The sequence below is a fragment of the Gopherus evgoodei genome, chromosome 1 (genome assembly GCF_007399415.2).
Source record: "Gopherus evgoodei ecotype Sinaloan lineage chromosome 1, rGopEvg1_v1.p, whole genome shotgun sequence".
In the NCBI taxonomy this organism is placed as follows: domain Eukaryota; kingdom Metazoa; phylum Chordata; order Testudines; family Testudinidae; genus Gopherus; species Gopherus evgoodei.
The window spans coordinates 93875393-93899392 of NC_044322.1; the positions used below are offsets into that span (position 1 = coordinate 93875393).

General features: G+C 41.5%; 1 protein-coding gene and 1 long non-coding RNA gene across 3 annotated transcripts in view; one reads left to right on the forward strand and one right to left on the reverse strand.

Annotated features, from left to right (window-relative positions):
- The window catches only part of GPC6 (glypican 6), a 1184479-nt gene that overhangs the window by 683604 nt on the left and 476875 nt on the right, over positions 1-24000 (forward strand). The window lies entirely within an intron of this gene.
- Positions 1749-11484, reverse strand: LOC115653761. Its single transcript, XR_004001001.1, has 3 exons — positions 11411-11484; positions 10917-11014; positions 1749-1815 (listed from the first exon to the last, which is right to left on the reverse strand). It is a non-coding gene; the product is annotated as an uncharacterized LOC115653761 (long non-coding RNA).

The following is a 24000-nucleotide window of genomic DNA, read 5'->3' on the forward strand; positions in this document are numbered from 1 at the left end:
ACCAGACTTCAAAGAGAAACTGCTGAGCTTCAGTTCATCTGCAAATTTGATACCATCAGCTCAGGATTGAACAAAGACTGTGAATGGCTTGCCAACTACAGAACCAGTTTCTCCTCTCTTGGTTTTCACACCTCAACTGCTAGAACAGGGCCTCATCCTCCCTGATTGAACTGACCTCGTTATCTCTAGCTTGCTTGCTAGCATATATATACCTGCCCCTGGAAATTTCCACTACGTGCATCTGAGGAAGTGGGTATTCACCCACGAAAGCTCATGCTCCAAAACGTCTGTTAGTCTATAAGGTGCCAAAGGATTCTTTGCTGCTTTTACAGATCCAGACTAACACGGCTACCCCTCTGATAGTTAAACCCTGAGCATGTGGGCAAGACTCACTAGCCAGCACCCAGGAAAGAATTCTCTGTAGTAACTCAGATCCCATCCCATCTAACATCCCATCACAGACCACTGGGCATACTTACCTGCTGATAATCAAAGATCAATTGCCAATTGCCAGTGGTTCTAGCTCCATTCTTACACTAAGCTACTCTCTCTTTCAGTTTTCCTTGCTGTTAGTCTGAATTAATTATATTTCCATCCTTGTAGAGTGCTTTGATATCTATGAAAGATAAATACTGTTTTTGTACAAACTGTTATGTATTACCTTTAAAAATCTATAGCTAGTGATAGTGGTTCCCAGTGTGTTTCTGACTGGGAGCCAGTTGCAGCCTTACAGGCTGGAAAAGATAGCATCTATTTTAATCATATGAAATACCTAGATTTGAGTGGTACCAAACACAGAAAACTGCTGTTGAGGGTAAGGTTCTTTCAGCACTCTAAGGTAGATACCAGTATGTGCAGAGTTTTTGCTTTTAGATGTCCATCTTAAATCTTAATTTATTTGATTTGTAAGCACTCCTGAACAGTTGAGCCTGAATAGCACATTGAAAATATCCTTGCAGGAGCTACAAAAACTTTAAATCTCCTAACACTTAAAAGCACATGCCACATCTGGCTCATCCCAATGTCAGCTAGCTTTAGTTCCCCTCATCTGACATAAAATTATAAAACAGAATGAATTTGAGAAGATTATTGTCATGTTCATTATTGTCATTCTTATGCCTACTTCTTATCATTCAAATAATAAGAATGACCCCAAATCTACCTTCTCAGAAAGAAAGTGCACTTTTCGTAAACTTGGCAGTTCCTTACTGAGCAAGTCTCTCTACTATTTTTGCTGAAGTTAGACCCCCATCAAACTCAGCCTGTTGGGGCCCACTTAATTTGAAATAGTTGAAGCACTGCACAGAAGCCAAGCTCAGAAGGACACAAAAACTACATTGGTAAATGATCTGTCAAGTGACCCATGAACAAAATCGAGATTGAGTTGCCCTTTGAAATAAACCTATTTGAATTTTATTATCTCCAGAGCACCTTGTGTCTCTCATCTTGTGAAAGGTTAGTATTCCATCCATCAGAGCAAGATTAGAGCTCTAGTTGATGTCTGTGCTTGATGATAACTGAATGCAGCAGTTGTGGTTGGAAGAAGGAGATTCATTACCATCAGCAGTTCAAAGAAAGACTGGGTAAACAGACCCTGGGGAAAGCAGGTTCACAAGATAGTCCACGTATATTCCCAGGTCAGGATAGCAGAAATCAAAGGACCAAAGTGTCAGTGAAGATTTAAACTTTTTCACAACAGTCCAAGTAAGGCAATGATATCTTATTCCCATCCTTTATTTTCATGTTGCAGATTATCAATCCATAAATGCTGATGCATCCAGGTTGAAATAATAAACCTTTTCTGAATGTAATTATCTGGCAGAAGTTGAGAATAAAAAAAAGCACATAAGAATCAAACTCAAACAAAATGCACAGCTAATACAGCAGCATAGATAAATAAGAGAGTTACTGTAAAACCCCTAGCACTAAGGGAAGAATGTAGATTTTGCAGTATTAATAAGAATCAAGCTCAAACAAAATGCAGAGCTAATAGATAAATAAGAGAGTTACTGTAAAATCCCTAGCACTAAGGGAAGAATGCAGATTTTGCAGTATTAATAATAATCAAACATTACTTTTACCTCTTTCTTCCTACCTCAGTTAAGAATCATTTTTCATGTGTTATGTCTCTTCAAAGGCAACCTGACATTTTGAAAAATGCTGGGGTGAAGAAGCATTATTCCCTGATATGCTTGTTTGCCTGAACTTTGTAAGTTTTTTATATTATCCTCTGAATTATATATTTGAGAAGTCATTACCAGTGATGGCTTTCCTTCTAACTTTAAAAGTGGTGCCATGAGATTTAGTTTTTCAATTCTTACTAGCTTTATTCTCTATATCACTGCTCATGGCCTTGAAAATATAGGGGTAATCCAAAAGATTAAAATGTATAAATTGTTCTAATCCACTAGTTCCAGGATGCTGCTGATGGCCCTAAATTCATGCCTCTGGCTTTTCTGCCATTCCAATGCAACCCAGTTATTTGAAGTCTTACATATGGCTTTGAAGGATCACAAGCAGCCCTTTGGCATCAGTGCCCTTGCTAAAGTTAGATCTGACATCTGTAAAACAACCAGAGGTTGAAATTTTTATTCGGTATCAAACTCTCTACATATGAGAAAGAAAAGGTAAACTTAACATATGAGTAAGTGAACATAGGGAGTGAGTTCCTCCTTTAGGGATAAGAGGGTGTGTCATCTGGCGAAAAAATTACAAAACCCAATATTACAAATTATAAAACCCCTTTCTTCCAATCTAGAAAGCACCTTCTTCTACACAGAGATCAATCAATCAATAAATAAAATCTGTACCTGTATGTGTGAAAGAGAATGTTTGTTCTCTTCTGAGGAAGCTATGGGAAACTAAATCATTTACTGTTGAACTTGGTACCAGCCCTGAAACAAGGAAGTGTATCTATAATATAAATGCAGTTGAAGAGGATGTCATAATGGTCATCCCTTCAAAGCCATAGTAGAATCCAACACTTTTTGGTACAAATCATTCATATTGTGTTGAATATTTTCCATTTACCACCTACAGAGTTCAAGCTCCCCCTTACCTTTTATTTTAAAACAAGGCTTTAACAATGATTGGCCTTATTGCACTTCTGAATGAACACCAAATGTCTTTGACTGGTACATGGTCAAGGAACAAATACCAAAGAAAGGTAATTAAAACAGAGAAAACGAGTAGGTGGAGAATGAGAAGGAAAAAAATATATACTGAAATAGCATCAGACCTTAGAGGCCAAAGAAGATGATGGGCAGATGATACAGATAATCTTGGAAAATAATTGTTCAAATCATAGTTAACTGAACAGTATTGCTGGCTATGACTTTGGAAAATAGCCCGACAATAAGAACATAGATTCAAATCTAAAATCTGAGAAACAGTCAAGGCAGATAAAAAACATTGGAGCAAAGGATTTCTTATCTGGAAGGACACATGGACACTACAAAATTAAATGGGATGTGGCTGCAACATAGCTACAACAATGGAGGCCAATTAAGGAAATCTTGAATTCAGGGGTTAGCATTTGGGGAAATGAGGATTTTAGCCTTCACTGAAGGTATAGTGGGAAAAGTCTCATTTCATTCTTAGAAATACAGCTTCCACATGAGGATGAGAATGAAAAATGATTGGGTCCTCTGAATTACAAGAATGTGGTGGGCAAACAGCAGACTAAGAAGCAAACACAAGACTGGGTAGTAATGCCCAGATATCTGTTAGAAAAGTAATACAGCAAAATGTCCAGTAAGTTCTTGGAATGTGTTGGGACAACTTTTTGTTTCAGAAGGTGAAGAAAATAACCAGGAGAGAAGGTGAGGAGTCATTTTTGTCTTGAGAGGAATTGGTTGTAAATCTGAAGGTGGAAAGCAGCTTGCATGAAAGTGATCATGAAATTAAAGATTTTGTCATTCTAAGGTGAGGAAGGTGTGAGAGCAGCTGAATAAGGACAATGGACTTAAAAATAGATTTTAATAAACTCAGAGAACTGGTAGGTAAGGTTCCATAGGAAGTAAATATAAGGGAAAAACGGTGTTCAGGAGAGCTGACAGTTTCTCAGTGAGGCCATTCTAAACACACAACAGTAAAGTATATGGGAAGCAAAGATAGGAAGAATAGAAAGAGGCCAATACAGCTCTATCAGGAGCTCTTTAATGACCTGAAACACGAAAAACAAATCCTATAAATGTGGAAACATGGAAAAATTGCTTTGGCTGAGTAGAAAAGAATAAGACAAACTCAGAAAGGCTAAAGCAGAAAGTGAGTTAACCTAGCATGGGACATACAAGGAAATAAGAAGCTCCGCATGTTAGGAGCAAGAGATAGACTAAGGAAAAAGTGTAGGTCCACTACTTAGTGGAGGAGAGCTAATAAAAGACAAAAACAAGAACAATGAGGTGTTTAATGCCTCTTTTCTTCACTCTTCACAGAAAAAGTTAATTGTGACTAGATACTTAACACAATTAATACTAATAACAAGAGGGAAGGAACACAAACCAGCATAGGGAAATACCGGGTTAAAACTATTTAGATAAATTACGGTAAGTATAGTTAAGTCAGCAGGGCCTGATTAAATTCATCTGAGAGTATTTAAGGACCTAGCTTAAGCAGACTCAGAACCATTAGCAATTTTCTTTGAGACAGGTGAAGTCCCAGAAGAATGAAGTAAGGCAAACATAGTACCTGTCTTTAAAACTGGAAACAAAAAGGGCGTGTGGATTATTGTCAGCCTAACTTGGGTTCCTGGAAAGATCTTAGAACATATTAAACAATTCATTTGTAAGTACCTAGAGGAAATTCGGATGACCAGTAAATAGCCAACATGATTTGTCAAGATCGAATCTTGCCAAAGCAACCTAATTTCCTTGTTTGACAGGGATATTGGCCTAGTGGATAAGAGGAGGCAGCATATGTGATATCTTGATTTAAGTAAGGCTTTTGACAGTGTCCCATTACATTCTCATAAGCAAACTAGGGAAATGTGGTTTAGCTGAAATTACTATAAGATGGGTGCACAACAGAATGAAAAACCATACTCAGCATAATCAGTGGTTTGCTGTCCACCTGAGCAGTCATATCTAGTGGAGTGCCACGGAGGTCTATTCTGGATCTGGTACAATTCAATATTTTCATTAATTATTTGGATAATCACCAAACAAGGTAGCTGCATAGTGTTGTAGATTTCTGGGATAATTGATTGTTTTGTTGAATATTTGTTGAACAGTCGTCTCCTGCCACCCCCAATGCTGACATTCTGGAGCTATCCCTATCACTGGCACATTCTTCCCTTCAACCACTTCACTAACAATGCGTCTATCCCTTGAACACCTATTCATTCAATAGGTCACATAGCCCTGCTCCTGCACAGAGCTCCACCTACTGTACCACACAGCCCCATATCCCATCTGGAGCTCCACACATTGTACCTCATAGCTCTGCCCACTGAACCATAGAACTCTGGCCACTATACAGCCTCACCCACTACATCAGGGGTTGGCAACCACTGGCACGTGGCTCACCAGGGTAAGCACCCTGGCGGTCCGGGCCAGTTTGTTTACCTGCCGCGTCGGCAGGTTCGGTGGACCACAGATCCCACTGGCCTGGGACAGCGAACCGCAGTCAGTGGGAGCTGCGATTGGCTGAACCTGCCAATGATCGCAGCTTCCACTGACTGCAGTTTGCTGTCCCAGGCCAGTGGGAGTGTGGTCCACCGAACCTGCCGACGCGGCAGGTAAACAAACTGGCCCAGCCCGCCAGGGTGCTTACCCTGGCGAGCCGTGTGTCTGAGGTTGTCGACCCCTGCACTGCATAGAGCTCCACCCACTGAATCGCACAGCCCTGGCCACCATCTGTGGCTTCACCCATGGGGCAGTTGTTTTGCCTAGAGTGGCAGATTGTCTTGAGCAGCCTCAGTGGATAATGGAGTGGAGAGTATACTTGTAAAATGTGCATATTACATGAAGCAGTGGGGATTGTAAGCACTTTGGAGGACAGAAGTGGAATTCAAAGTGACTTTGATTAGTTAGGAAATTGATCTGAAATCAACAAGATGAAATTCAGTATAGATAAATACAAAGAACTACATGTCATTAGTTGTTAGCTGTGTATGTGTGTTGTCCCTGCATGCTGCACTGGCTCTGGCCAGATAGCCTGTACAGTAGGCTCTAATCGAACTGCCTGATGAGACCATATACTCCATTCAGCAGCAAAGACGAGATTTATTGTCAATGAAGCATGGTCCTAATGCCCTGGCTCAATAGTTACACTATCACATGTATGCTCACTGCAATGGACTCAGCTCAGTGAACGTTGGGACTTTCCATTCATCTGCTTGAATATTAGAGGACAGTAAATACAAAAGGGGTGTGAACACACTTGAGATGTATTATACATGGATACATAGTACTAATGAAACTATTCTGAGAGAGAAAATTCATATGAGACACTGTGTCTGTCACAGTTACCTTAACTTAAAGCAGAAAAAAATTCATTTTTAATAGTGTGATATATACACTTAAAAAACAACTCTGACTAAGTAAGTATCCACAAGGGGCAAAGTGTGACCAACAAAATTATGCTTAGGTCAGAGAAAGCAATGAATATTTTTATATACTTGGTTGAATGAACAGTTTAATTTGATGTTTAATATTAAAGCCTGTAATGGGAACAAATATTTAATTGCATGGTTTGTAAATGAAGTAGCACTTAAAGAGTAAGGCCACATAGGCTACATAAAAGTTATAATATACTGGTGATGCTTCTTAGTTATGTAGAGACAGCAGTGTAATTAATGCCAGTTAACATGTAATATACCTCAGGTTTCGATTTTCAGACATTATCACTGTTTTAATGCGAGTTTAAATGATTTTTTAAAATTCTTTTGCTTTCTAGTCAGTAAAATACATTGTCCATTTAAAATCCATAAAACATGTCACTGCTTTCATATGTGTTCTTCAAAGGATTTCTCTCCTTTTTATCTGTAATCAATTTTTCCCCCCTCTACCAGGGAATACAATTAAACAACTCACCTAAATGATTGGGCCTATGCATTTGGAAAATGTCAGTAACATAGATAGATAGAAATTATAGGGCTGTCATGTGATTAAAAAAATTAATCATGCTTAATCTCATTGTTAATAACAGAATACAACTTATTTAAATATTTTTCGATGTTTTCTACATTTTCAAATATATTGATTTTAATTACAGTGAGATTAATCGCGATTAATTTTTTGAATTAATCACATGAGTTAACTGATTAATCGACAGCCCTAATGTGTGTGTGTGTGTGTGTGTATCACCCATCACCATAGTATCTCTCCAACAATGAGTTATTCCCTGTGATGAAGGAAAGTATTATTGTCTCAATTTTAGAAAAAGGGGAACTGAGATATTAATTATTTAATTAACAATATAAATGCCTACTATTAAGGTAGTACCCAGAAGCCACAATCAGGACCAGGCACCTGTTGTGCTAGGCACTGTACAGACATCTAAAAAGACTGCTTGTATTCTGAAGAACTGACAGTTTAAGTTAAGACATGGTCTGAAAAGTAAGTAGAGTAAATATTAGAAGAGAGGATGAATGGTTTACTGATAAGGGTGCTAGCCTCAGACTTGGGAGAAGTGGCTTAATTCCCTGTTTTGCCATAGACTCAGTGTATGTGACTGTGGGCAAGTCACTTGTCTCTTTGTGCCCTAGTTCACTTTTACGCATGAGGATAACAACATTTTCTTAGATTGTGTGGCTCCTAGATAATGTGGTATTGGGGGCCATATAAATTCCATAGATAAGATGAGGGAAAAAGTAGTAAGAACATATGGTTACAAGTACATTATTAATATTGTTGTCCCCGGTCCCTGTAGAATTCCACCTAGTCCTTATCTGCTGGTGATTTCTTGTAGCCAACAAAAATCTTTAGATAATAGAAAACCTCGGGGAGTGCATACATGTTGTGTACTACTCCTTTTCTTCTCATAAAACTTAGTTTATTAATTTATCCTTCCAAAGCATGTTATCTTTGTTACATATCAGAGATGCAATGATTTTTGCCCTCATCTCTAGCCACTGTGCAAACACCTTGCTAATTTGGTTTTATACAAACAAATACATACTAAAAACAGGCAAGCTGTAGAGAAAAATCCCTTATCACTTACGTCTGTCAGTCACCAGGAATATTCTTACGAAATCTAATTGTGGATTTTGGACATACAGACAGAAGTTGGCAATAAACTACAGTTGCAGAAAATTGCTCCATAACCCATTTTTCACCAAAAAAATCAAAGTAGGTAGTGTGGAAATGTCTCTTGAAATGACTCAGCAATAACAGCAGAAGGGACCTCACATATTGGATGTCTACTGCCAAACTAGAGGAGTATTAGCCAGTGTCATTGCAAATGACAAACTATGGCCTCTCTTTGGAGTCTCCTGGCAACAAGCAAGTTGAAAAAGAAATCAAAGTTGTTCTCCTGTATAGAGGACCCCCTTGCAGCTTCATAGAAAACATTTCTGTCTTCATGCCTAACACACTCAGCAGCCAGCCAGCAGAACACAGCAGTACAGCATTGCAGCATAAAACTCTTTGGTATCACTATATGTCAAATAACCACTAAAATGGAAACATCATTTGTAACTCAGCAGCTGACAAATGAGAACAAGAAGGAACCTCCCCTCACTCAAACAAATAAGTATTGGGAATTTGAAGGCTACTTTTACATAGATTGCACAAAAGGAAATTATGCTATAATGTTTTAAATCTGCCATAACGCTATATACACCTCTACCCCACTATAATGCAACCCAATATAACACGGGTTCGCATATAGTGCAATAGCAGCAGGGCTCTGGCGGCACTTTAAAGGGTCCGGGGCTCTGGCTGCTGCAGGGAGCGCTGGGCCCTTTAAGTCACCGCTGGAGCCCTGCTGCCACTACTCCAGGGCTGTGGCAGTGCGGCTCAGGAAGCGCTTTAAAGGGTCCAGAGCTCCGTCTGCTGCAGGGGGCCTCAGACCCTTTAAATTGCCACCAGAGCTCTGCTGCTGCTACCTTAGGGCTGTGGCAATGGGGCTCACCAGCGATTTAAAAGGCCCGGGGCTCCGGCTGCTGCGGGGAGTCCCGGGCTCTTTAAATCACTGCTGCAGGCCTGCCACCACTACCTCGATATAACGGTGTTTCACTTATAACACGGTAAGGATTTTTGGCTCCCCATGACCGCGTTATATTGGGGTAGAGGTATATATATATGGTAATCTTCCTAGGATCATTTTTAGTACTTTGTACCATATACCTTATTTCAGTTTTTTTTTTACTAGAACTCTCCCAGTGGACATACTGGTAGCCAGCAAAGAGGTTTCTGATGATACAATCAGTCAGATAAAAAGCCAATGAGAAAGTTCTAGTGAACAGTTTGTCACAGATACAGATTTGTGTTGACTCTAAATAGATTCAAATATAAACTTTGTTCTCAGGCCTCAAACATGAGTTGGATCCATGCAGGAGGATCCACTACTGACTGCAACAGAGCTCTGTGTGGGTGCAGTGATCCTTTCCACCTAGATCTAATTGGAGGATTAGGGCCTAAAAGTAAGAGAGGTTTCAATTGTTTTTTTCAAAGGGGGAAATTTAAGTGTCTGATCACAGCTTGTTTAAAGGTAACCGTTTATTATATTTTTTGCCTTCATGAGGCAGTTTTTATTATCCTCAAAGTCTATTTCTTTATTCTGTCTGCTACCTCTTACGCAACATCTTTCACATTCCATTGACCGCTTAGTGGATATGTCTCTGATCTTTGAGAGGAAGGTGTTTTCTGCTGGCAAGTATTTATTATTGCCTTTCAGTTATTTTCAGTTTTCTGATTTTTCAAGGTGTGTGAGCATGTGTAGCTCTTGTCAGTTTCATTGGGAGTGATGGATTCATAATATGTAACTGTCTGAATAACAAAATAGCTGTTGAAAGTTGTGTGCAAAGAAAGAGAGAAAAAAATAAAGATCACTCCTGCTACTACAAAGGGACCCTACTGTACACAAGGCTTCCAGTTTGTTGTCACCTTGTTAGTTAATTCCAATCAAGGGAAAATTTAATTGACAGAGGTAAAAGCAAATCTAGACTCAGAAACTCTTCTACATTAGGGCTCCCACCAGTAAAGAACTGGTGGTGGCATGTCATAAATTCTCTGCTGTAGATCTTAGGCAATTTTGCAAAATAATTCCCTAGTGTAGACAGAAGAGATCCTTGTGAAACTTACCTTCCCCTGAGCTCCTGTGAATGCTAGGTTTCTATCTTCTTTTTTTTCTTTTTTTCATATCTGATGTATATAAAACTATATTTGAGTTCATTGATTCTGGCAGAGAATTTCAAAGACATAGGATAGAGAGAGCACATTGAAGTATGTGAAAAGGCTTTTAGTGACTTCAATGGGCTTTAGATTTGGTTCACAATATTTGAGTTTACCATTGGTCAAGTATGATTTCCTGTCCTTAGTGGTCACACAATAAATGTAAATTGGTTGCTTTCAGCTTGCTATTTTTTTTAGTTGTGTAGCTTATTCATGAGATCCACAAAATGCTATCTAAGAGTAATAGTATGGATGCACTGTAAAATAGTTTAGGTTGCTAGAATTGATTTTCTGCATTAATTTAACAGTATAAAATATCTAAAACAATTCAGATGTTTGTGGCTGGCACTGGTATTGATGATACTTGGATTAACAACAAAAGTTGCTAATGTTTGATTTTCTGTGATATGGCACCAGAAATTTAACAGAATATGTAAGGTTTTGGGACTAAAATCAGTTTCCTCTAGTTTGTACAAAAGTAAGGTATCGCTTCTCTCTTCTGTATTTTGGAATTTATATTTGAGAGGCCAAAGTGATCTACTGTAGGGTCTAGACATACTGTAATGGGGTCGCACTCACCTCTCGTGAGCACTCCTTGGTTGAGTGTGTGTGCCTGCACTCTCTCGTTCTTTGTGGTGGGTCTTCGGTGATTCAGCCCTCTGGCCAAGTCATGCAGTCTGTCAGTGAGATAAAAGCAAAGCAAACCTCTTTTGGGGTACAAGTCCCACAGGGGTCTCTCTCAGTGCCCTCTGTGAGGTCTCCCTCAAGTTTTCCGTGTTCCAGAACAGAGCAATGCCTCAGGGTTCCACCCCTGGAGGCAGTGTCTTTGCCCTCTCAGGGCCTTTCTTCAGCTCTTTAGCTGGGCCACTACAGATCAGTTCCCCTTCTGGGGTGCCTCAAAGTCCAGGCCACTTTCCCAGTGGCTGCAGGCAGGACCTGGGCCTACCTTCTACTCCAGATCCCAGAGACCCTATAAATAGCAGCCATCCACAATGTCCTTTTAAATAAACTGTGTTGCTGCTCTAATTCCCTGGGCCACATCACCATGGCTCCAGCACATTCTTCACACTTACCTCAAGGCCTTGTCCTGGTGGAGTCCCAGCAGCCAGCTCAGAGTATCATCCACTCTTCTCCAGCTCAAGCAAAGAACTGAACTCACTCTGGCCCTGCAGCTCTTCTTATACTGACCTGCTTGTCCCTGATTGACTGCTTCCCACACAGCCTCTCTAGGCAGCCTGGAAGACCTCTTTACTCCCCTTTTCTGGAGCAAGGTATGGCACGGCCACAAGTCGTCTAGCAGGAGGTCTCAGGGCGTAGTCCACCCCATCACACACAACAATAGACTTCCCATAATATATTAGGAATTGGAAAATCTCTCTATCTATACTTAATGACCTCTAGTGGTGCTTATTGTAAAACATGTCACCATATTTTAAAACATTTTTGCACTAGGTCCCACAGTTTTTACTGTTTTTCAGGAGAAATTGAGGAGGCTCCTGAATTTTTATGAGCATAAAATGTCAAAAATAATATGATGTAAAATTCACCATTCAAAAATTCACAAAAGTCCATAAAATGCTTCATCTTCTTTGATCATGAACATTCATGACAATGGAAGTGCTGTAAGCATTTGAATGACTGTTGATACTAGAATATGGAATTGAGAAGCCATTTAACATGTCATTTATATTTGTGAGTCCTTCACAATGAAAGTGATAATGAAAGTAAGACTATTACTACTAGTTATTAGCTTATGCATAGTTTGTATATTGTCCATCACCTTGTTTATGATTTTTTCTACCTTTTTCTTTCTTTACTATTAGTATTAGTTCAGTGTGTGGGGGTGTTAAGAGTGTCATGGGAATTTTAGATTTAATGTACTATGTAGAATGCATCATTATAAATGCACAGTGACCATAAGTGTGCCAGGTGCTTCACAGTACAGACAAATAGACATGTGTCAAGATTTTTTAAAAACAGGAGACTAATGTTAAGTTCCTAAATCCCTACTGAGGTGTCCAAGTGATTTTCTAAAGTGCTCCTCAATTAGAAGCTTCCACTGAAGTCAATGGGGTCTAGATGCAATGGTCAGTATGCTGTGCAGATCCAGTTGCAGGATCAAGGCCTAACTTCAGAGATGATACAGTGATGGCAGTAACCTAAGGATATGGGGGAGTAAAGGAGAAAAGAGAGGGCAACATCAATAAGATTATACATTTAAGATCAGATCCATGAAGAGGCTTAAGTGCCTAAACACTGAATTTAGGTGCCTAAACATCAACTTTGGGTGCCTAAATGCCAACTTTAGGAACCACAAAAATCCAGAAAACCCATGCTGGACTGCTTTCTAGCTCTGCAAGTGCTTACATTCACTCAGCACCTATGTTTTTGCTAAAAGCATCCCCAGTGTGTCTACATTTCCTTCTCTGGGCGTCTGCATCACCTATCTCATGCATAAGCTCTAGTACAATCCTCAAACCAAGTAAAAATAAGTAACCCAAGTGAGTTGATGCCTGTTTTTCCTGCTGGGCCTGATCTGGTAGGCATACTCTGAGTACTCCTAACTGGGGGGAAGGCTTCCCTTATAACTTTTAATCCAGTGGTTAGGTACTGACCAGAGATGAGGGAAACCCTAATTCAATTCCCGCTCTCCCTGTGATGAGGAAAAGGAATTTTAACAGAGATTCTCCATCTCTCAGATGAAAGCTCAAACCATTAGACTACAGAGTGATTCTTTCTCTGGCCCAGATAATGTTTCATTATTTAAGAAATAGTGGAATGGCTCCAACAAGAGAGACTGAGGGAGACCCATGTCAGACTGTCCTGTCGTCCAGTGGTCAGGGCACTCACCTGAGACATAGTTTATCCCTATTCAAATCCCTTCTCCTTATGAGGCGGAGGGGGAAATTAAACCACTGTCTCCTACAGACATGGTAAGTACCCTAACCCCTGAGCAAAAGGTGATAAGTGCAGCAGTCCTCCTCTTTGAAACAGCTTATGTGCCTAAGCTGCCTAGAAGAGGGTTTCCTGGCTGTGGATTGCAAGCCAAGATAGGCGCTGAACTCTTCGAGAGGCTGGGGTGAGGACACACTCCTCTAGCTTTGGTGGCTCCCTACCTAGCATCAGGGCCGTCCTTAGGCATAGGCAGAATAGGCAACGGCATAGGGCCTCACACTGCCTGGGGGCACCACTCTGCAGGGAGCCCAGACAGTGTAGAAGCAGAGCTGCTGGGTCCTAGAGAGAGCCGAATGCAGCACAGTCTGAGGGACGGGATTGGCTGCTGGGGTCTCTGGGAAGGGGAGGGGGTGGGGGTTGGGAAAGGAGCTCACCTGTGAGTGTGACTCTTTCCTCCCGGCTGAGGTCAGCTGAGGTTGTGGCTCTGGAACCAGTATCCTTTGTTGTCTCCCATAACATCCATTCTTCTGCCCCCTGCCCCACGGAGCACCCCCTCCTTTCTCCCTCCTCCCCAGGAGCACCCCTCTCTCTCTCCTCCCTCCCCTCCGTCAGAGCTGGGTTGGGTGAGGTGCTGGGGGTAGGTGGGGGGAGGGGAGGCTGGCTGCTTGCTGAGGAATGAAAGTGAAAGTAACTCACTTCCTGGGCAGGCAGCCAGAATTGGAATGTCACGCAGGGCTGGGTTGGGGTTAGCCAGATGTGTGACAAATCGGGATTGGGGTAGGGTGAGCAGATATCCCTATTTTATAGGGACAGTCCCAATTTTGGGGTCTTTTTCTTATATAGGCTCCTTTTACCCCCCCCCCCATCCCTGTCCTGATTTTACACACTTTCTGTCTGGTCACTCTAGGTGGGGGTAATTGGTGCCTATATAAGACAAAGCCCCAAATATCAGGACTGGCCCTATAAAATCAGGACATCTGGATCTGGCCACCCTAGCTGGGAAGCACCTCTCCCCCGGGATGGCAGCTGCCAGCTATCCATCTCATCCGGGGGAGCTGCATAGGGCAGGATGAGCTGCTGTGGCTCCATAGGTGCCCTGTCCCTGAGATCAGATGCTGTGCTAACTTCACCATGGTCCATAAGGCTGGTGGTGGTGCCCATTGGCGTGTGATTGGACCTGAGGGTTTGCTGCTGCTGTTGCCACTCTGCACCCCAAGAGGTGGATTTTGGGGTCCTGCCGTTTTCCACCTGTGTCCTCCTCTACTGCAGCTGTTGGACCAGTGGGCTGGGGGATGAGCCAAGCATGAAAGCAGCACTGTGTTGCCATTTAGATTGTCATTTAACACCTTTGTTTGCCAAAAATTCTTGCTAACAATCTTGAATCCAATTTCAATATTATTTAAAAAAAAAATCAATATCTTAGCCAAAAACAGAAAATTAAGTTGTTGACAATTATTAGTGACAGGTTTGGTTTGAGGCAGGGAGTGGGCCAGTTTTCATCAGAGAAAGAAAAAATGTTGACTGACTTTCCTATAGCCTGTTACTCCTGATAAGAGCCCTCCAACAACTGTAATATGCTCATCTCCTTACTAGTGTATAAAGCAGGGGTCGGCAACCTACTGCACACGTGTCAAAGGTGGCAGGTGAGCTGATTTTTGATGGGCTGAGCGGCTCAGCCCATCACTGCTCTGGGGTTCCGGCTACTGCCCTATTGCCAGCCATCAGCCCCACTCAGCACCTGCTGCTGGCCTGGGGACCCCCAAGGAACCCCAGGCTGGCAGTGGGCTGAGCAGGCCAGCTGAACCACTCAACCTGCTGTCAGCCTGGGGTTCCATTCACTCAGCCGGCAGCGGGCTGAGTGGGCTGGTGGCGGGCTGAATGGGCTGGTAGCGGGCTGAGCAGGGCCGATGGGGGGCTGAGTGGCTCACTCTGCTGCCAGTCTGGGGTGCCAGCAGCACTCAGCCTACTGCTACTCCAGGGTTCCGGCTGCCGGCCCCTTGCCAGTCGGGAGCTCAGCCGCCAGCCCAACTCTGCCACCTGCCAGCCTGGGTGAGCAGAATCCCAGGCTGGTAGCGGGCTGAGGGGGGATTGGCGGCCGGGATCCTGGCTGGCAGGAGTTGGTGGTCAGAACCCCAGACCAGCAGCGGGCTGAGCAGGGCCTGGGATCCTTGTCTAGGGTTTCAGCCACCAGCCTGCTGCCGGTTTGGGGTTTCATTTACTCAGCTGGCAGTGGCCTGAGCAGGACCGGTGGCTAAGACCTCAGATAATAACAATAGTTTATTTGTATAATATAGACATAGAGAGAAACCTTCTACAAACATTAAAATATATTACTGGCACGAGAAACCTTAAATTACAGTGAACTTGGCACACCACTTCTGAAAGGTTGCCGACCCGACCCCTGGTATAGACTGACCATATGTTGTACTAAGATTCTCCTGCTTTTTTTTTTCCCTGTGAGTCAGTATAACTTTTGCCAGCCCAGAAGTTGGGCAGCCAATGTTTTACGTTTTCACAATGTTTTCTCCAACTTTCATAAAGTAAATACATAGTTAATATGAGTTAAAAAGGCCAGGGACACTTCTTTGTGAAGAATCTGTACAGCAGATCATGCCCATAGACGATCCAGAAAAGAAATTTGAGGTTGAATTTTTTAATGTTGTGATGGATAAAGCAGTATCTGCTGTTGATGAAAGGTTTAATACCTTGCAAATACACCATGAACAGTTTGGATTTTTGTATGACTTAACTAAATTCAACAAAATAGGAAAACAAGAGCAACTAATGACAAAATGCAAGAACCTAGAGAGCCTCCTGAAGCACGGTGATAGTTTTGATTTAAATGGACTTGAACTGTACGAAGAATTGAGTACACTGTCATCAATGTTGCCACATGCAAAATCGGTGATGGACATTGTACAGTTTATTCATACCCACAAACTTGTTGACATATATCCTAATGTGTACATTGCCACTCGTATTCTACTGACAATTCCTTTAACAGTAGCGTCAGGAGAACCGAGTTTCTCAAAACTAAAGCTCATTAAAAACTATCTCCGCTCTACAATGAGTCAGGAACGCTTAACTGGTCTTGCTATTCTTGCAATCGAACAAGACACGACTTTGTCTTTGTCATACGATGACATTATTACTGATTATGCAGCCAAAAAAGCCAGAAAGATTGCTTTTAACTAAAAACAAATCATTGTTTCAATACCTCTTCATATAAATTTCCAATAAAATTTTGATAAATTAAAAAAAAATTTGCATCATTCTGTCATATCAGAATTTTTTCTATAGTGCTGCTTCTTTAGTGCTAGTCCATCAGCATTATAGTGTGCTTAATTAAGTTAAACTGGTTTTAATAACGTGAATGTGGCAAGTTTTCCAATACTGTAAGCTTATGTTTGTGTTGCTAAGAGCAGATCAGGCACAGGGGCACCAGTTTAATAATCTCGCGTAGGGCACCATAAATCCTAAGGCCGGCCCTGCCTAGCATGCTGGCTTTTATGGATTGCATTCTAAAGTGCCTATCTCTCTTCATTTGCTGTATTGCAATACCTAATTCCCTTTGTGGATCTGGACCTACTGCCTGATCCTGCACCCACTAAAGTGACAAAGCTCTCATTGATTCCAATCATGGACGATCAAGCCCTTAGACCATGATCCAGCAACATGCTTAACTTTAAGCATTGACTAGTTTCTTCCAGAGCACTAATCACATACTTAAAGTTAAGGGCATACTTAAATTCACCATTGGATCACGACCTTACTCAGCAGACTGTTGGACTAAAGAAGGTGTTTCTAATATATAAATAACATGAATAAATTTCTTAGTTGGCTAATTTCCCATGGGCTCTGTTGTAAAGTGGATTTTAAGAAGGGATTTGAGTAAAATACAGCCTTGTTATTCTGTGATTATCAACATCCTTTGCAGATTTATCTAATCTCTATCTTTTTTTACCTTAAAACTGATGCTCATCTTTTCCAACTCAGTAAAATAATAAGGATCTTTTCAAAGGAGCATCCAGCAGCCCTTATTATTCTCAATGAGAGATGAGTACTTTTTGAAAATCTTTCCTGAATTGTGAGTGCTGAGTGCTTTCAAAAATCTGGACAGAAAGTGATATTTATAGTTCATTATTCAAGATGATAATGAATAATGCTGAAGGATTTATACTTCCATGTCTGGAGTTTGTTCACAAATTAACCTAAATGCAAACATCATCTCAACAAGTGGGGAAAGTTTTAACTACTTCGGGAATATGCTGTACTTCTAACAAATAGGTTTTTTAACCTTATAAGGTAGGGGTTTTTTTTAATATAATGATAAAATTGTTAGAATTTGGTTGTTTTAAATCTAAAATGGACGTATAGAAAATAGACAAAAATAGACATACATTGATGGTTTCAGTCCAGTTGCTAGCAGACATGTTGCAACTGACACTAATTGACACCATTGTGGGTAGTCAAGGGGACATGGATTGAATGAACTGCCTTTCCATCCCAAAAGGTGATCCCTTCCGAAAAATTTGGACTTCAGTTGTCAGAATTGTCAATCTGTCCCCTTTCATGAGCAACAAATTCATTTAGGATTTATTTTATTTATTTATTTTAAGTAAAAGACAATTGCTGTTGTGGAGGCCATAAAAAGAAGTGTCTGTGGCTGATACCTTGACTTTTGTAATCAGTGTAATGATAGTGGCTGAGATTTTTAAAGAAGCCTAAGGAGTTAGGTGCCCAACTTCCACTGAGTTCACACTCTAGTGAACATGCATAAAAAGCATGCATGAGGCATATGCTCACTTTAAGTGGGATTTCCATAGAAGTTGAGTGCCTAAATTCCTTAGGCTCCTTTGAGAATCCCAGCCAACATCAATAGGGATACATTGGAAGGAAGATCTTTTAGGCAAAGTCATTTATACAAGTAAGTGTTGAGCAGTGCTAGTCAGTGAAAGGTAAAATCAGTATACAGTCCTGAGCAGCATTTTCAACAAAAGGTAATAGAAACACACACATTTTTCTGTTCAGGATCTCTAAAGAGATATGAGTACATGCAATTTCATGTCATATATTATCAGGTTGTCATAACAATGCATATCGGGTGTGCTGAATACACCCCATAATCACACATCTCTAATTGTGCTAAAATGACACCTGAGTAGAAAAGATGCCTTTGAAAAGGCAGCATATGGAATAAAATGGACCATTATTCCTTTCTGTCCAAAAGCGGCTATATTTCTGTTTTTTTAGTGGATCAAAACATAATATGTTTCCAACTTTGTGTACTTGTCTACGGACAGATATGTTCATCCTTAAATTGCTGCTAGAATAGAAAATAAAGGGAAATAAACAGTCTGAAAAAGGTATTAGATAGTCAACTCCCACATAACTAATTTTGTTTACCTAATAAATAGGCTACAGATGATAGTTCTTCAGTGTGTTGTGCTGTAATATTATCCCTGAGACAAGCAAAAGTGAAAATTATGTCAAGGAATAAAGCAATCACATACAGTAGCACTTATTGTGCTTGTAGTGGTCTGTGGCCTTCCCTCCCTGTCAGGCTCCGAGGGAGGCCACCCTGCCTCACTACATCAAACAGTCAAATCATAAGAGATTAGCAATCTTTGGCCTAGATTCCTAGCTAGGCAGACAAAAATTAAAAGTCTACCACCCAATCCCTTTGGGTGGGGCAGAGTACCAAGTCATCATTAGCCTAGCATCCTGGCAATGTAGACATAATTAACAGTCTATAGTCCAGGCCCTTTTGGGCAGGGCAGAGTAATGAACACTCCGTAGTGTAGCCTCCTGGCTAGGGCAGACAGGGACTACAGTCTTGAGCTTTGACCCTCAGGTGGGGCAGAGTAGGGGGCAATCCATAGCCCAGTGCCTCCTAGGTAGGGCAGACAGCAAACAATACTGTCTGGAGCTCACTGCATTTTTGCTGGGGCAAACCACAGGTAAGGCGCTGGCCTTCTGTCATAGAGTGACTAGGTCGCCACCCCAGGGGTGGGGTTGGTGGTAAGGGGACCCGAACCCACCCTACTCCACTGGATCCCAGCCCAGGGCTCTAAGTGGTTGGTGGTCCTGCCACTATGTCAGCGGGGAGCCTACCAAAACACACTGACTCATCTCACAGCACTATAACTGGACTAATATCTGCTTCCCCATGGCTACTTCCTACTGCCCTTCCTTGGCATGGGTTTCTAATTGTCCGTCCCTAATGCTGGTTCGGTGAATTTTTTAATTGAGAGAGGAAAATCAACACCAGACAAATGTAAATCTCGAAACACCAAGTGGCCGTTTATTAACAGGGAGAAAATCACAACGTGCGCTGGGGAGGAGCACTTTTATCAACTAACAGTACTATTGGAACAGGAAATCTTTAATACAACCTGAAGCAATCTATTTACATTTATCAACAAGGAACCAAATGATTCAAAATTAATCGTTCTTTAAAGAGGGTAAACGAATACACCAAATAAGATAAACTGTGTGCACACTAACCAAATACTATTATCGAATACACCAATTAACTTCAATAGCAGTTATTACCACAACTCAGTTCTTACATACCATATATACACAACTTTACATCAGATAACAATATATGCAATTCTGTACCAAATAAGAGAGGGGAAAAGAGAAGAGGCTAAGCAAAGCACAGGAAAGAAAATTAGAAAGCAAGTACCGTATTCCAGGCGCAGCTGACCAGCAGAACAGACACCAGAAGCATACCGAATCCGTAGAAGATAACGTTGAAAAAGCAATAAAACGACACATCCCGAGCTGGCTATATCCGGAGGAGACCCCTGGCCGAAGGGTTGATCAGGTCCTTCAGTCAGTACGTGGATACTCCTACAGATCCTGGCACGAGGCATAGTTTTATTCAAAGGCCCTTTTTCCACTTGTCAGGATCTGATTGGTCCCTAGCTCCTACGCCCTCCAGGTTTCGAGCTGTTGCCCCCTACGCAGATAGGATTTGCACACGGCACACTAGAAGCTGCACCCAGCACACTGGCATAGTTTTGCACACAACCCTAATCTGACCTTTTGAACTGAACTATGATTGGTCAGATTGGGCCCCTTTGCCCACGGAATGCTGGTGTTATGCACACAGCACTAACCCGACCACTGGGTTACCAGGCAGAAGAGCGAGAGACTGCACACGACACCAGTCTGACCTCTAGGTGACCAGGAAAAAGAGCAGGAAAATGCACACGGCACTCTAATGTTGCACACCGCACTACGGTGTTGCACACAGTACGAGTGTGACCTTTAGATGACCGGCAATTGCCCATACAGATACCATGTTGGAAAAAGACCTTAGGGCTGCGACACTAGTCTATGGGTCTTCCATTTCCTCGAGGTCAACAGTGGACAGCAGTCCCAGCATCTCCTCACCGCAGTTGGTCCCCTCCAAGGGCAGGGTGTTGCACAGCTCGGTCCCTGGTCCAGAGTTCCGCAGTAAGGCGGAGACATCTGCCTGCTTCACTGGCTCTGGTGCAACTGCACTAGAGGGCCCACCTCTTGTACTCTGCTTCCGGCGTGGGGATGCGGTCCTGACCTGGCTTTGCCCACCAGGGGATGTGTGGCCATCCTTCTCCTTCAGGCTCAGAGAGAGGCCACTGTGCCTCACTACAGTGCAGAACAGTTACAGATTAAGATTTTTGTTGAACCTTAAATGAATCCAGTGTGGTTTTTTTTCCATTTGAAAGCGAAAAAGGTGTTAAATTTGCTTTAATTGGATCTGAGATCTAATTTTGTGCTTTGTACTGTTTTGTTAACCTCAGAGTGAGTTGGTCATCATAGTGAGATTGCCTCTCTTAAACTAAGCATATTGTTTCCTATCAAGGCCAAAAGAAAATAAATTGTTTAACTTTCAAGTGGCATAATAACGTATTCTCAACAATGGCCTTCAAAGTGCAGAGACCCAGTAGAAGGCTGAAAATAAATTAAATGCATGGCAGTTTGAAAGATATTAGCTTTCCTATAGCATCTCATAAGCCTGGTTTCACATTTGGACTAAAATGCAATTTAAGCTTGTAGAGTTAGTTGCAGTTATTTAACATTTAGAATGTGCAAGTATCTAAAGGCCACAACCAAGTTGGCTGTATTGTGTGAAAATCCCTCTGCCCCAAACCCCTCTCCCCAATACACCTCCTCCTCCATACCCTTATCCTCCATATCTTTCCTCTCCCTGGAAACAGTCATATGTACAATCTTTCTACCAAATATTTTTATTGTATTGCCCCCCAAATAAAACTGCCATTTATGACTCTCAAAGTGTACCAGCCTGCATCCACTCACTCCAAAACTGTCCTAAGTGGGGCTTTGTAATTAACTTATCCTTAATTATGTTAATTTGAGGGTGAGTTCAGGGCCATCAGTCTCAAGGAAGTCAGTGATTCATCAAGTCATTAGTACCTCTCAGTTTAATAATACAAGACACCAAAAGGATACTGTTTTGGTGGGTGGCTGTAACTCAGGAACCCTTCATGCAAATGACCTCAGATTTGGATTATTAACACTACCCTGAGCTCACATAAGGCACGCCAAATTTCAAAGCAATATAATTAACCATTCAAATGTTAAAGCACTTACAAGAGTCAAGCTTTAATATAAAATGTGAGAATGGAAACTTAGCTGTTTTTCCGTATTGGCACATGGGCACTGTAAAATGTACATTTTCTTAAATATTGTTCTCAGTTTTAGTTCTTCCAAAATGTAGTGAGTGCCTGCAGTATCTTGGATAAAACTCAACAAGATGAGATCATTTTGACCCATATCACATCAATAGTTTTATCTCTAACTCTACATGCAAAAAAATTCCAAAAAACTAGAAACTTCTGGAAAAAATGACTATTTTGCTGGGCTTATATCTCCACAACTGTTAGCTCAAAAGCCCCAAATCTGGGTCACTAAACCTACCATGTACCTTGCTGAGTCACACCAACTTTCCAAGAAGTCCAACTAGGTATGTTAATTTTAGAGGATTTAAAATGGTGAACTTTTCAAGAGAAGTCATAATACAAATTTAACACTGGTGGTTCTGCCACACCACTTATGATAATACTGAGACTATTAACAATGGATTGGGAGGGGCTGGCAGAGAAACCACTACAGCAGCCTTATGACATGCAAGATCTTATATAAGGGAATTTTAAGGGGCCTGGAACCACCGGTTTGATGGCTGCGTTTCACTAATGAAAAATCATCTAGATGGGGGCCTAGAATCTGGCCTCAATCTTACAGCTGATGTTAATTACCAGTCCTAAGTTGGGAACACACAAGCTTCATAACAGAGTTTGTAGACAGGCAGTCACAAATATTGCAGTAGGAAAAGAGATACAAGATGTGCAAAATCATGTTATGGATAACAGCAAAGAGTCCTGTGGCACCTTATAGACTAACAGACATATTGGAGCATGAGCTTTTGTAGGTGAATGCCCACTTCGTTGGAGCCGACGAAGTAGGTATTCACCCACGAAAGCTCATGCTCCAATATGTCAGTCTATAAGGTGCCACAGGACTCTTTGCTGCTTTCACAGATCCAGACTAACATGGCTACCTCTCTGATGTTTAGAATAGTTCAGATCTGACAGTTGTATTAAGACTTCTCAGATCAAAACTGAAATACCTTTTCAACTAAAAGTGGAAGGTCAGAATTAGTGGACAATATAGTTTGTAAAAGCCCCTGAACATTTCTCTGTGGATCTATCCCTCAGAACCCTGCTGGCCTCTCAACACTCAAAGATTTCTAACTGCTTTGTAGAAATGACTATAACAAGGCCTTGCACTTCCTATATTATTCAGCCTTCCTACTGGCTCACAATTGTCCTCACTAGCTATATGGTTGTACTCTTTGGGATAAGAGGTCACAATCTCTATTACCTGTGATCATTGGACAAATTCTGCTCTCCTAATTCTAGGTAGGCCCCTAGAAGCCATGAAGACGCCATGGTTAAGACCTAGACTGTGCGAATGTTGTAGAGCTCAAATCTCCTTCTTGGCTGTGAAGGGAATTATGAGGTGGGGGAGGGAAAGGATTGGTTTGATGCACAAATGTGAGGTGGAAGTATATCTAATTAATCTATGACTGTCTGGATCCACTGAGTATTCCCTTCCCAAGAGCACTATGGCAGGTATGAGATTGCAGTTGTGGTCATGGATTGGCTCCTCTGCTGCTCCACGAGCAATGAGCAAAGATCAGCTTCCACATCTTCAGCTACTAATGCTTGGCATGAATGTGAGGCCTTGCCCCTGGCATTCAGATCATCTCCCATGAATTATGTCCTGGCCTACCTTGCTGTCAAGATTCAGTTTATCTTTGAAATGCCTATTACATAATGGAGCCATCTAACAAGCTACAGTAAATCAGATATCTTCAATAGAAGCAGATACGTATTGTCAAGATACAGAATTATATTGAGAAAATCATAAAAGAAAATGATAGATACAAAATCCGATGAGGATGAAATTCAATAAGGACAAATGCAAAGTACTCCACTTAGGAAGGAACAATCAGTTGTACATATATGAAATGGGAATTGACGGCCTAGGCAGAAGTACTGCAGAAAGGGATCTGGAGGTCATAGTGGACCACAGCTCAATGAGTCAACAGTGTAACACTGTTGCCAAAAAAGTGAACATCATTCTAGGATTATTAGCAGGAATGTTGTAAGCAAGACACGAAAAGTAATTCTTCCTCTCTACTCCGTGCTGATTAGGCCTCAACTGAATTATTGTTTCCAGTTCTGGGTGCCAC